General features: G+C 40.3%; 1 long non-coding RNA gene across 1 annotated transcript; it reads right to left on the bottom strand.

Moving 5' to 3' along the window:
* Positions 1-8,688: 8,688 nt before the first annotated feature.
* Positions 8,689-10,448, bottom strand: LOC117482868. Its single transcript, XR_004555933.1, has 3 exons — positions 10,428-10,448; positions 10,022-10,062; positions 8,689-8,998 (listed from the first exon to the last, which is right to left on the bottom strand). It is a non-coding gene; the product is annotated as an uncharacterized LOC117482868 (long non-coding RNA).
* Between the last annotated feature and the right edge of the window lie 4,374 nt (positions 10,449-14,822).

Below are 14,822 nucleotides of genomic sequence, written 5' to 3'. Positions count from 1 at the left end.
TGTAGCAAATTCACACGCTGCTATTCTCTCCCGTCCTGAAGCCTCCATGTTTCATCCACTCTCTCTCTCTGCCACGTTCTTTGTTTGTCCAGAGCTCTTCCTAAAAACATTCACACTCACAGACAAACACATGAATGTGATTGAATTCAGGGCAGCAAGTCTGTGAGCTGCAAGCGTTCTTCTTTATCTGCCCACAGACTGAGTCACATCTAAATCTTTTTCACTGTTATCTTTTGAAGGCAGGTCTCATGTTTATCTTATGGATGAAGAATGGTCACCAGGGAAGCCTTCGACAATTATAATCTATAGAAGGAATTAGATGCAGATTTAATTGAAGCACGTTCTTGACAGCATGAGCAATGAGGAATTAGAGAGTATTCATGAAGCATTAGCGTGGCCTTTTTATGTTTACGTGATTTCTCCTGTGGTGTGGAGGGAGAGATCCAACGGTACACAAACACGGTACAGCTGTCTTCACAACAGCAGTATCTTTTTCTGGTGCTTTCTTTACTATAAAACATTTTCCCTCACACCATGCACAGAGGCTTTGACCCCTGCTGCATGGCCATTAATATAAACCTTGATTAATTTCTTAAAATCACGAAGAAACGTGCGCCCTGCCTTATGGAAATGCAATTAATTACAATAATACAATGCAGGTTGAGAATTCTCAAACTGCCCCTAGCTAGTTCATTTAGTTTGGCCATAACTTAATGAGAGATGAATGTTAATATTGAATTCATGCCATTTAGGGTTCATTATACTAATAAATCTTGTATGCTGTTAAATGGCACGAAACAGTTTGGCCACGTTTCCACAGCAACCCTTTTTATTATTAACCGCCATAATCATAAAGATGACAGGTTATGAATATCGGAGCTGTAGCCAAGCCAAAAACGACGCAGGTGACTTGACATATTCTGGATTCATAAAAGGAAACTTGGGAGAGAATGGGGTGATATTTGCAGGCTTGCTTTCTTGGGGGTACATACATTATATGGGGGAATCAATGTTTGGGGCTTTGTGACCTTTCTGCGGATCTGACCATAGTTGTGAATGACAAGTGCATTGATTCCTGTAGCGCGTGCGTTGTTCCTATATTAAAAGGTGAAAATGCTGCTGTGATAGAAAACAGTCTGCAGCTGACTGCTAGGAGCAACATATTTAATTTCCATGTACATTTAATCTTTCAATACAAGGTAATTATCAATACAAGGTAATTATTACAGATTTGATTGGTAACAAACAGTCTTGGGGAGTAATGGCTGAGATGTAACGGGATTACGTAATCAGGAATACAAATTAAAGGTTACTGAATTCCCTTACATCTACATTTAAAAAAGGCATAATCAGATTACTGATGCAGGATTAGAATCTTCAAGGTTCAAGGCTTTTATTTGTCATACGTACATAGCTACAGTGTAGTTATGTAGATGAAAATCTTAGGTCACAGGCTCCAGCAACAGTGCAACATAATAAAACAGAAAAACGGTGATCTGGCCGATGACGGTCGTGTCGTCAGCAAACTTCACGATGGTGTTGGAGCTGTGTGTGGCCACGCAGTCGTGTGTGAACAGGGAGTAGAGGAGAGGGCTGAGCACGCAGCCTTGGGGGGCTCCGGTGTTGAGGATCAGGGTGGAGGATGTGATGTTTCCCACCCGCACTGCCTGGGGTCTGCCAGTCAGGAAGTTCAGGATCCAATCACAGAGGGCCCTGCTGAGCCCGAGGTCTCTGAGCTTGATGACCAGCTTGGAGGGCACAATGGTGTTGAATGCTGAACTGTAGTCAATGAACAGCATTCTCACATATGTGTTCCTCTGGTCCAGGTGTGAGAGGGCAGTGTGGATGGTGAGGGCTATGGCGTCGTCTGTGTACCTGTTTGCTCTGTAGAAATAATCAAATTAATATTCAAATAAAGATTAACATTTGATAGGTATACTTATGTTTATTTTTTTATTTTCTAAGGTCATATTGTCCTATTGTCTTGTATAAAACACTTAAAGCTCCCATGTCATGCTTTTCCGGTTATTACCCGTCCCCTTGTGTGTTATGAAGGTTTTTATGCATGTAAACGGTGTGCAGAGTCAAAACCCTCAAAGTACACCCTGTAGCGAGTAAAACTCTAACACAGAAAATACCTCCCCAAAACGCCTCGTTGGAGATATGTCACTGCCCATTTGATTCTTCCGGGTACCGCATGATGTCATGCGGTACCCGGAACGAAATGGACCAATCCCGAAGAGCTATGGCCACACCCAGCGGCGCTGGCCGCACCCTCTGCCAGCCTAACATTTACTGTTGGAAGCTCTGGTTCAGTTCACAATCGATCCAGTCATGCCAATGCAACACAGTCTCACGGCATTTCGTGTTATAGTCACGAAATTAATCTATTGATTCGTGTTCACCAACACGATTTTGCCATTTTTTTCGTGTCACACAGAACGATTTTAAAAGCAATGTGAATAATAACAAATTAGAAGGAAAAAGACATTTAAAAAAATACAGATTTAAGTATTCTCACACAGAACGATTTTAGAAGCAATGTATTTATATTGGTAGTATGTTTCGTGCCTGCACCAAATAATAACAAATTAGAAGGAAAAAAAGATGACATAAAATACAGATTTCAGTATTCTGAGGCTCTGAGCCCCATTTCTTTTCCTCACTGACGGCAAAAAAACTCAGACATTATACAATTTACAATAAAAGGGATAGGGTTAGGCTTAGGGTAAGATATTGAGTAAGAACATGTTTTTATGAACCACACAGCTTCTGGTCTTCCAAGACCCGACCGGACAAAAAGACATGTTGCAGGCACGAAACATACTACCAATAGAAATACATTGCATTTAAAATCGTTCTGTGTGACACGAAAAAAAGGTGAAAATCGTGTTGGTGAACACGAATCAATAGATTAAATTAATTTCGTGACTAATAACACGAAATGCCGTGAGACTGGGTTGGCCAATGCCAAGGACCTGTTTCCTGAAATGTGAGGAGAAATCTGAGCTGTTTGTCCTACCGACGGAAGAACCACGACGAAGTCAGTGGTTGAAATTTCTTTTTAACACTGTTCCTTCAGAGGTTCGAAGAACCGGCATTTCACAGACGAAAGCTTCCAAAACATTGCCCAGTTTGAGGCCGGATATGCACAGCATTTGAAACTGAAGGACGATGCTATTCCTAGTTTGTTTGGACCGTTTGGAGCAGGGGAAGATTCGGGTACACAACCTGTAAGTTTGCATTGTTATTTGTGTATTTATCAAACAAGACTGTTTAAATGTGTAAACTGTGTGGGACTGCTAAGCCATTGACACAGTGCTAACTGTGCTAACTAAGTTGCTAGCGTTTCCATATATCAACTCTAATATCAGCAGATGGCCTTGCATACATGTATCTCATAGCAGGAGAATGTCTGCATTCACACACAAAATACCTATTGACAGTATACTCCGGGTGATTTGCCGTGCGGTCAGTCGCGAAACGTAATTACATTATAGCTGGCGTAGCGTGTATGCCACCGATCTAACCAACGGAGCTAGACATGGGTTTGCTCGGAAAAACATTTGTGTTATGCTACGTTGCCAGCGTTTAAATATATCAACTACAATGTCAGCAGATGGCCTTACATGTTTGTCATGGCAGGAGAATGTCTGCAGTCACACACACCGGGTGATTTACCGTACATTGTGACAGTACATGTACATACTGCATGTATAGCTAACGAGGCTAGCTATACATGCTAGCGCAAAACAATGTATTCATGCAAGTTACAATGTATGACCGAACGTAGCAGAATACCCGTATAAGATTGCAATTATAAACACGTTATTGCTAGCCTAATATGAACCACTAGCTTTTGTTCATAGTAGTTTTATTACACTACATTATAGTTGCCGTTCCTCCGAGCTAGCGTTCATATCGTGTTAGCTACCAAAGTAAACAAGAAAGCTAGGTTAGCATATTAGCTGGCAAGCTGTTCATTAGATGGATTAGATAGATCCACACTCCTACCACAACTACTACTAACGAATCTAAAACAACTAAGTTTCTCTAATATTTTGTGATTTGCATTTGATTTCGTCCAGCCAGATCCTGGCGGACAATACATGACGGGGACGGGACTACCACACTGATGCATCGTCCTAAAAAGCACCGGCTGCGCCCAGGCAAGATGCGGGGAGGAATGGATGATATACCGTGTATATATGTATATTTATGTTCATTTTGTACATTTCTAAAAATAAAGTTGAATGGAAATACTTAGTAGGCCTATCCTTTCTTCCCTGAATTATTTGCTCCTATAACATATCATTCATATATAGCAAACCATGATTTGATTTCTCATCAAACAGTAGTAGTTTATTACAGGTAAAAATAACTTACTCTTTGTTATGACCGGCTCGTAGGCCACAACGGAAAGACAAGGAGACATACACGGGTTTACAAAACCACGGCACATTTATTGTGGTAAATGCAGAGATAGGTGGTCGAGGGGAGAGGATCGCCGAGTTCGTCCTTCTGCAGCCGCTTTGGAGAGAGACAGGGGCCGCCGTGTGACTCCGGGCAGCAGGGCTCAATAGCACCTCGGCTCCGGCCAGGTGTCCGTGATGATTAGCCTCTTCAGCTCCACCCCATCGTAAGACCTGCAACACACCTGCACAAAGGCCCTGGGGCCGTCACACTCTTCTATAACAACAGTTGTAGGTACAGTTCGGTTAGTTAGCGTATAAAATATACGGCTGTACCGACGCCATTATAAGACTGATGTTATGCTGAGAGCGAGCCGAAAAAAGCGGGCGGAGCCTCTCTGGTGGTTGACTAATCAGAACAGAGTGGCCGAGCTGACCAATCGGAGCACACAAGGCTCACAGGGAGGGGGGGGGCAAGAGCTCCAACGAGTCGTTTAGTGGAGAGAGTGAATACTGCTGAATACACATACTTGACAGAGATGCTGTATGCGAAACCAATGTGAGTTTGGAAAATTGCACAGTATAAATCTATTTTAGTATACCTCAACAATGTAATTATGATCAGTGGAAATGGCCATGACATGGGCCCTTTAAGTACAAAAGATCTTAATATTTGCTTCCCCTTGTATTAATTGGCATTGCATTTGATATTGAGGTAATCCAGATGTAACTGAAAGTAATCAGGTCACATTGCTTACGTTTTTTTACTCAGATTAGGTGACATATTATGTAACTAGAAATTGTAACAGAATAATTGTAACCCTCCCAATCCTGGTAATAAATGTTTCTTTGAGAACCCTCAAACATGAACGTTTTTTTAATTGGAATTTGATATATTGCAATTTCAAAAATGTCTAGAATTAGTGCTTTTATATATATTTTGTAAGGTTGTTTGCTTACATAATACCAAATGTTGTAGAAAAGTATTTTATTTTAATTAAGGTAACGTTGCATTTCATCTGGTCTTCTGTTTGGAGATGAATTGCCTTTCAGCATGCGTTAACATTGACTGCCAGAAGCTCACATAAATTGACTTTCTATCCAGTTTAAGTGCCATTTTTAAACCATATTTTTAAGTTTTAGTGACCTTGTCCTGAGCTCACAAAGCTTTTAGCTCGTAGCTTTTTTGCTATGTGTTGCCCAGGGGGGAACATAGTTTTGAAGTAAAAGTGCTTCATTTTCTGTTTTTAGCTTTATTCATCAGGCATGTTTGTTTTGGAGAAACTGCTGATATTTTCCTTGTGGTCAAACCTCCTGAATGATTAGATCTTGAATTATCGGAGAAACAGGTTAAACATTCGTTAGCCTTTAGCTCATAGCCGCTCCTCCTTGTGCCCACCCCGGGGAACACTGAAGTAACATTTCTATATTCGGTGTTTTCACCAGCTTTACTCACAAGTAAGAAACCTTTATGGATAATTTGGCTCCATGTAAAGATATCCTCAACGATAAAGAAGGATAACAAATGACTGCAACAACAACCTCCCATGGGCTGCTAGCTTGTCTTTTGTTATTGTTTTGATTGAGACCCCCCTAGTGGCAAAAAAACACACATTGCATGTTTAAAATGAAAAATAATCATCCTAATTTTAGCAAGCAAATGCCTGTCATCTCAGCAATCCATGCTTCCCGAATTGAAATATCATCGGCGAGAGAGAGTCTTATTGTCCCGGTGAAGTGGAATCATTGCTCAAGCAGGGAACATAAATTACCTTGAGCTCCTATTGACAGCTTGTTACTCAGTCTTTATTAAAGGGTCCAATGAATCATGGCCTTGGAAATTACTAGCTCAACACACGGGTCAGCGTAGAGGGATGAATGAATATTGGGGGTAGTTATGGATAAACATATTGAACAACACACCTGTTACACTGTGCATTTCACATGTCTACACTGAAAAAATTGTTATGTTGAATTTACTTAATTTTATTAAGGTAAGTGGTTGCACAAAACAAAGTTATCTAAATCCAGATTTTTTTTAAGTTCACTGTACTTATTATTTTTGAGTAATTTCAATTTAATTATACTGATAATTTTCACCTCAACTATTCCGAGTAAAATGTACTCACTAAACCCATGTTAAGTTTACTAAAATGGATTATGTAACAGTAACCTTTTTTCTTTTTGTACATTCAGATCAATTCAATAGTTTAATTTCTACATACAAAAATTAAGTTGAATTTAATTAAACATTTTTCAGCCATTATTACTATGTCAACTTTCAATATATTAAAATAAAAACAAACAACATATTTGATACATACTCTTACTTTATTATCTTGTACAAAATGACGTAACATGAAGCATGTGTCTTACACGAAACATCTTCTGATTCGAATAAAACATGCAACTGTCATGGCCTCCACCGTGTGTGTGTGGCATCCACAATCCAATCACCTCTGCTATAAGACTCCGGCCCTGACTCCTCCACTTCGCCATATCGTAGACTCTGTAACCACAGTCAGTCACGTCTCCTGTGCCTGCAGCTTCAAGCCAGCCTGACTCCAGACCACCTCCAACGTTGGACCCTGTCCCGCTCCTCCAGGCTCTTCTCCTTGCACTCTCCAACTTGGTCAGACCTCCGTTCCCCTCTCCCTTGGACTCAGTCTAGCTTCCCTGGCCCAGACCCCCCTGCCTACTGCCCAGTAATATTCAATAAACGTTATTATTTTGCTTGAAACTCTTTCCTCCTGTCTCTGCTCTGCTCCTGGGTTCCCTGCTAGCCTTAACAGTACAATCTGGCCACTGTTAAGGCTAGCAGGGAACCCAGGAGCAGAGCAGAGACAGGAGGCAGGAGTTTCAAGCACAATAATAACGTTTATTGAATATTACTGGGCAGGGGGGTCTGAGCCAGGGAAGCTAGACGGAGTCCAAGGGAACGGAGGTCTGACCAGGTTGGAGAGTGCAGGGAGAAGAGCCTGGAGGAGCGGGACAGGGTCCAACGTTGGAGGTGGTCTGGAGACAGGATAGGAGTCAGGCTGGCTTGAAGCTGCAGGCACAGGAGACGTGACTGACTGTGGTTACAGAGTCTACGATATGGCGAAGTGGAGGAGTCAGGGCCGGAGTCTTATAGCAGAGGTGATTGGATTGTGGACACACACACGCACGGGGAGAGACAGACTAGGCAGAGGTGGAGGCCATGACAGCAACAAAGTGCAGTGGAAACAGACAGAGAATAAATCCTGACGTAACATGAAGCATGTGACTGAGGAGAATATAACCTTCCACACATTAATACATGTAATATTTTCACATTCTTCTCCAGAACTAGATGTAAATTGCCAATATAAAAAATAAAATGTTTTACGCTTGGCTAAGGTAGTAAAAGTTGCCATTTCGATAAAAACGAAATGCAACAAAGTGCAGTGGAAACAGACAGCGAATAAATCCTGACGTAACATGAAGCATGTGACTTAAAGGTGGGGTAGGTAAGTTTGAGAAACCGGCTCGAGATCGTGAGAATTTGAAATACACAACCGGAGAAAATCTGCCACTTCCTTACAGAGCCCCTCCTCCTCCAACACACACGAACGCGCACATGACCAATGAGGGCACGAGATAAGTTTGTGCACAGATGGAAGGCTGACGGGCAGGTAGGCCATCCAGTTATTTTAGCCGGGCTGGCTCAGATGATTGGTCGTACTTTTTACAGTATTACGGCTTCCACAGATGACATTTTTTAATGGATTTTTTGTCAAAGCACTTCAGATATTCATTGCTATCGGGATGTTAAGAGCATTCCATGGAATATAACAAAAAGTGTATCTGGAGCCGGTTTCTCAAACTTACCTACCCCACCTTTAAACAGCTGAGGAGAATATAACCTTCCACACATTAATACATGTAATATTTTCACATTCTTCTCCAGAACTAGATGTAAATTAAATAAATTAAATTAAATAAATATAAAAAATAAAATGTTTTACGCTTGGCTAAGGTAGAAAAAGTTGCCGTTTCGATAAAAACGAAATGCAACAAAGTGCAGTGGAAACAGACAGCGAATAAATCCTGACGTAACATGAAGCATGTGACTTAAACAGCTGAGGAGAATATAACCTTCCACACATTAATACATGTAATACAGGTCTTCTAAGTCCATCAACATTTCCACATTCTTCTCCCAACCTTTGAGTATACCGATATGTAAGACTGGTGTTTTTGTAACGCTTTAGTGGCATCGGTTCACAAGAGCTGCTGAAGAAATCCTACAATCCAGCATGTATCTTGTTCTTCAGTCCAAGGACTTTGGGGGAAAGCCTTTCACCATCCATTTGCAAGAGCACTTTCTGAATGAATTCATAGTAGTACCTTAGCTCTTTGGGGTAAGCCATGTTCAGTGTATAGATGACTCCCAGCATGATGGCACAAGCTCGGGCTACAGATCCAATGTTGTCCAGAATGATTAGTCCTTCAACAAAAATCCCAACGTCGTCATAATGTCCAGGTTCTCCACCATCCTTGTTGATGACGTATACGCCCATGGTAGATTTCTGCAGGTCTCTGGTGACGTCATCTCCTCCGATGTCCTGTATATTTAAAGAAAAAACATGTATTCATTCAATATATGTAATTTGAATGACATACTTTATCTTATACATTTTTTGTAATATTGCTCACATACCTATGAATCCCTTAAAACAAAGCTGGTCATACTGTATATATTTCTGAATCAAACTAAATATGTGTGAGGTGTTTTTAAAGATTTACGTACGACCCAATAATCTTGGTGATGAGTGTCAGAAGTCAGAGAGGATTGACAGGTGGACTAAGACATTGTTGATTATGGTCTTTCCATTGGACAATAAGAAAAACAATGAATAAAGCCAACCTCATCGTATAAAGAAACAAGGTGATGGTTTGAAATGCTTTAGTCTGTTGATGAATATCAACATTCATCAACCTTCATGCTCCTTATAAGGTAAAAAATAATTATCTAAAATGACACACACACACACACACACACACACACACACACACACACACACACACACACACACACACACACACACACACACACACACACACACACACACACACACACACACACACACACACACACACACACACACACACACACACACACACACACACACACACACACACACAATTATTTCTCACTTTTGGCAAAGAGTCCACCTCAAGACGGGTAACATTTAAACACACCTCGGAGCGCTTAGTTCTCTCTCCGCTGTGTGTGTGTTGAATGCATGTCGCAGCCGCCTGTGTGTAAACTGCCCCGCCCCCTCGCACACAGACGGGGCACGGGGGATTGGAAAGATCGAAAATACATCATAGACGCATTTCGTCTTATAGCATATTATATACGGTGTTGGCGAAACTAAGACTACCCCCCCCCTAGTTCGGGGGGGAAAGTACTCCGGTCCGGTGTACTATAAGACCAAGATGTGAACGTTAGCCGCGGTAATATTAACCCCTTGCCGCCAGAGAGTAACGTTACCAAAAGCACCCTTACCAACGTGATTTCATATGTTTAGTTGTGTCCTAATATTACCACAGTGATAAGAATAAAAAAAAAAAAACATACTTACAGTCGGCCAGTATACAAGCCGGGGCAGCGGGGAAGTTGAAGCTACAAAAAAAAAAGCCATAGGAACAGGCAGTTAACATTCAACTTGTATTAGCCAACAACTAATAAGAAAGTCTAACAAGACAAAGATTGAATTTAACACGTATTTAACTTGAGAGCAGTATTAAGTTATCTTATAATGTTAATGATGCATGTTACACTTCATTTAGGTTACTTAAACATTACTACACAACTAAGCTAGGTTAACAGTAGGCTAACAGTTAGCTAGCTGCTGCCTACAGTATGTTAACGTTTGCTAATGTTAATCTATCAAAACACACAGTCTATAGCGTTAATATTAGCTATTAAGCTACCTATTTAAGTATAATATAATACACCCAATGCTATAAATTAGCTAGCCTACTTACTTAAAACGGAGAGCCGTGGAGAACGTTCACCTCACGACAGCGGAGCTACGCAGGCAGTCCTGTCCTTCCGATTTCGAATGGAAAATGGAGGGAAAAGTGGCGGTCTGCTTGTGTATGCACATGCGCAGACAGGACAGTATATGTGGTAATTAAATGGTACATAATTTGTTCTAATTACTTTTAAATGAATGAAATGAACTTGTTTTAAACAGTGACAAAATATGTTAAGATTAATTAAAAAAGATAAGAAGGATGCTATAACACATTCAAATCTATTAAAAAAGGCTAGATTAAAACATGTAACATCTAAAAGGGGTCAGAATCAGTTTTTTCAGTGTAGTCTCAGACACTATGATCCATATCTCACAATACCTGCATTTTAGTTTCCTCAATGACAATGCTAAGCTCCAAACCTAGGTTGAAGCCAACATATCCTTATAAATATATTCAAGGTGGGGCACAATGATCTGTGCAACACCCCGCCTCGCTCTGTACTAGATGAATTTTAGGGACCTTGAAAGTAGTTCCCCTGCAATTTTTGACCTTTTTGCAAAGCTTCCCACCTCTGTCTGGCTCCCCTGGGGTTCTTGACAGCGCTGTAGCCCTGGGCATCATCAAACCCCCTCTGCAAAATATCCGACATCGAAGTACTCCATGCCATATTCTGCAGGATATGCACCTTGATCGCTCTGGAAATGTCTGCCAGTTTAGCACTGCAGGTAGTAATGGCAGCTCCATTTTGCTTCCCAAATGACCTGACTTTACTCTGAGGCGTATTTCCTGTCATTCTCTTGGTTCCTGTCAGAGATAAGCTGACAGTAATAAGGCTAACTAACAGAATCCCATGAGGGTTTGTGGGACTGGAATTACAGTTCGGACTGGACACAGAGTACGACAGTCACTTTTTTTTTAACTGTAGATATACAGTGAGTTGAGCATAGGGAGTATCATATCTCTGACATTTTAAGGGGTATATATGCAGTTTCTTTGACTTCTAGACCAATTTTAGGCCATTATGACCTTTTATCTTCTTTGTATCCAAGTTCTTTGAAACAGAATCCCTTAAGATTAGTTTACATATACTTTATTCATCCCAAATTGGGATATGTTATTGTCACAGAAAGTTAACAGGTAGAAGATGAAGAAGAAAAAGAAGAAAGCTGTACCGTTCTGTAGGCTAATACTTTAAGTGTGAATCTAATTATTAATAATAATAATAATAATTCACTACATTTATTTTAGCGCTTTTCCAGATGCTAAAAGCGCTTTACAGTACATTAGATATATTACATATATTTAACATAGATACAATCTATACCCCTACTTCCTGATTGTTTATGGTTGTCAGCACTTTCTTTAGTTAATTTGTTCTTTTTTAATTCAGTAGGTGAACCTATGTGTTCATACAATAGTGTGTGTGAGCTTAACTGTATGTATTAAACTAAAACGGAGCTCAGATTTTGTTTCTGCTTTTTTAAACTGCAGTAAGTGCTCACATGATCATTGTTGGTTTATAGGCTACTACCTGAATATGCTAAATGAAAGTAAATAAATTATCTATATATCTATTGTTATTTGTTTTATTAAGGAAATCCAAAAGTAACAGAACGTTATCAGGTTAAATTACTTTTTTTTCCAAACCCATACATAACTACTTTATAAGGGGATCTTTAGTTAGATACTGTGTTTCAAGCTACCTCCAGTGAACCCAAACATGTATTTAAATGGCAAACTATAGGATGTAGTCTCTAACATACTGAATCAAGACATTATGTTACAAAAAGCGTTGCGTCCCTAGGCTATTACTGCAGATTAGAGAGGTGCTAAACAGGGTAGATGAGCCAAAAAGATCCACTTCCAGACATTTTTTGGTAATGCATACTCATTAGACTGAGCATAGTGTAGTGTTGAGAACACGCTGGGCAATTCACACTGAAACTTGGATAACTGCACTGATACGCAGGTCTGCCTCCCATATGCTCCCACTAATGAGGTCAGACCCAGTCTCACACTTCTATGAGTGGTCCAGCTGCCTTATTATAAGGCTCCATGTTTGTGTATGCTAATGATCTCGCTGCTAATAATCTCATTTAGAAACCTGCCAAAGTTTCAACCCCTCAAATTCTCAGTGTATCGCCGACCCTTTCTATATTAATGTGTATTTAAAATATGACATACGACTTTAGGGACTCAAAAGGGGAAGGGTTGAACAAATGTCAAGGTCTGCTAGCTCGGCAGAAGTTGTTATGAAGAATTGTTTTGCTTTAGACCACAGAAGTTTTAAGGTTTTTTTTGTGAAAATACTGCAAATCAAGTGGAAACACGTCATTTAAAGGGGCCCTATTTTGCTCGCTGCGAGGAAAATGGTGGACCTCTGTCGCGCAACTTCAATGATGCCGTTTAAAAACCTAAAAAATGAAGGGCGGTGCCGGCCGTCAGCGAACCGAGCCGGCCGTCAGCGGCCCTTGACGACCGGCCGTTCTGTGATTCTCCAGATTGCCAGTCCGCCCCTGCTACGATCTCATTCTCTCAGATCAGTCAAATTAATGGAGAGGGAAAATAAATTTGGATTCAGCTTTTAGCGCGTTATACAACCTAAAGACCCTAATGATATATAGGGTCTATGCTATACAAGTGTTGGTACTGGTTAGCTGATTTAGTCAAAATGTATCTGCTGATTTACAGACGTCTCTTTTCCAATGTAAGTCAATGGGAAACAATTTGCTTCAACGTTGGTAGCACCTCATGGGGGCTGGATTTGTACCCTTTGTTGGTGATTGGTCTACTGCTTAACACCACAAGCTAGCCAATAGAAGCGTGAGTGTTACGTAGTGATGTCATCATGTAACAAAAGTAAACAGAATAGTCCGATAAAGGCATTTCAGGCAGGGGGGGAGTATGTGGGAGAGAAACTGCCTGAGTGAACTTTGGGATTTTAGCCTTTGCCGACCATTTACATGCACAAAAACCTATGTAACACACTACAGTAACAGGAAAACCCAACAAAGCTAAATAAGGCCTCTTTAAATGTTTACATCTCGTTCATACAAATGTTCCTCTGAAAAGCAGAGTTTTTAGTGTTAGATTGAAAACACTCACTCATGCAAAATACAAAGGCCCTCAGTGTGTGAATAAAAGCCTCCAGCGTACAAAGCTGCTTCTACTTCCACACTTTTAGCTGACACAGGCAATGTTCTCATAGTTAAGACATGAAAGCCATTGACACAATGTACTGATTTACGACAACTCATTTTGAAAAAATCCATATTCTGTCTTTAAAAACACTTGGCCCCTTCCACCTTGTCAGTACTAATACGTTTGCCATTGCACGAAAATCGTCAGTCCACAACTCAGGATTTTATCTTATTTTCCACAATAACCTGAACCTGAAATACTTCATCTGCTTAGCAACGGTACATTTGAATAGTAAAAAATAAAAACCATAATCCTTCCAAAAGCTATACAGCACACAGAGGAGCCGGTCATACATCACATTTACAATGATTTGTTTGACCAATAAAGCAGATGTATATATGTTATACAAGGTGTTTATCTGAGTCCATCATTGCTATTAGACAGTTTAATTAGATGTAGGATGTCCCCGAGACATTGATGTCATTTTCAACACATAATGGCTAACTGCTGATCCGAAAAGGACAGCACACGTTTAACCATTATATTGATTTATTTCTAATTTATTTTAATAATTCATCAAATAGGAGTAAGTACATCAGGAAATGTATGCCAAATGTTGTGGGCAGTAATTATAAAATCGCCATTATTGCATTGACCTTGGCACCAGCTCAGTGTGGGGAATAAAAGGTGACCCCAAGTTCACCTCCTCTGAGCAGCAATAGCAACATCAAATTCTTCAAAACATGATATATGCTTCATTTTTTCCCCCACCAGTGTTAGTTTGTTCTTGTTTCCAGGCCAAGAAGCTTATAACAACATTACTTTGACAACAATTGTATTGGCATTTCTCAAAGTAGTGTACGATAAAGTGATTTAAAAGAGGTACCGTAAGCATGTTTCGCTCTCTCATCTGATTCTTGGAAAAAGGCAAATACAGCAGGTCATTGAGCTGCTGAGGCCAACACGCTGATTCAGCAAAAAACACACTAGGGTAAAAAAAAAGGGAGAAGCTGAAATAATGTGGGCACAAAGAGAAGGTGAAAATATGTCCCAAATCACTGTCTCTAATCACAATGGTATATGATAGATTGGAGCACCTGGCCTCTAAAGGTGAGAGTGTTACGTTCACTGCTTGAATTCGCTCCCTATTCTTCGGTCGTGTATTGGAAGGAAGTAACATATACATAAAAAAAGTGCAATGCACAAGTTTTAAATCTCCCTTAAATCGCCTGGTTTGCTCCAAACACCCTTTCTGGGAGG

This window comes from Trematomus bernacchii, unplaced genomic scaffold, assembly GCF_902827165.1.
Source record: "Trematomus bernacchii unplaced genomic scaffold, fTreBer1.1, whole genome shotgun sequence".
NCBI classification, from domain to species: domain Eukaryota; kingdom Metazoa; phylum Chordata; class Actinopteri; order Perciformes; family Nototheniidae; genus Trematomus; species Trematomus bernacchii.
This window is presented reverse-complemented; position numbering and strand designations above follow the sequence as displayed.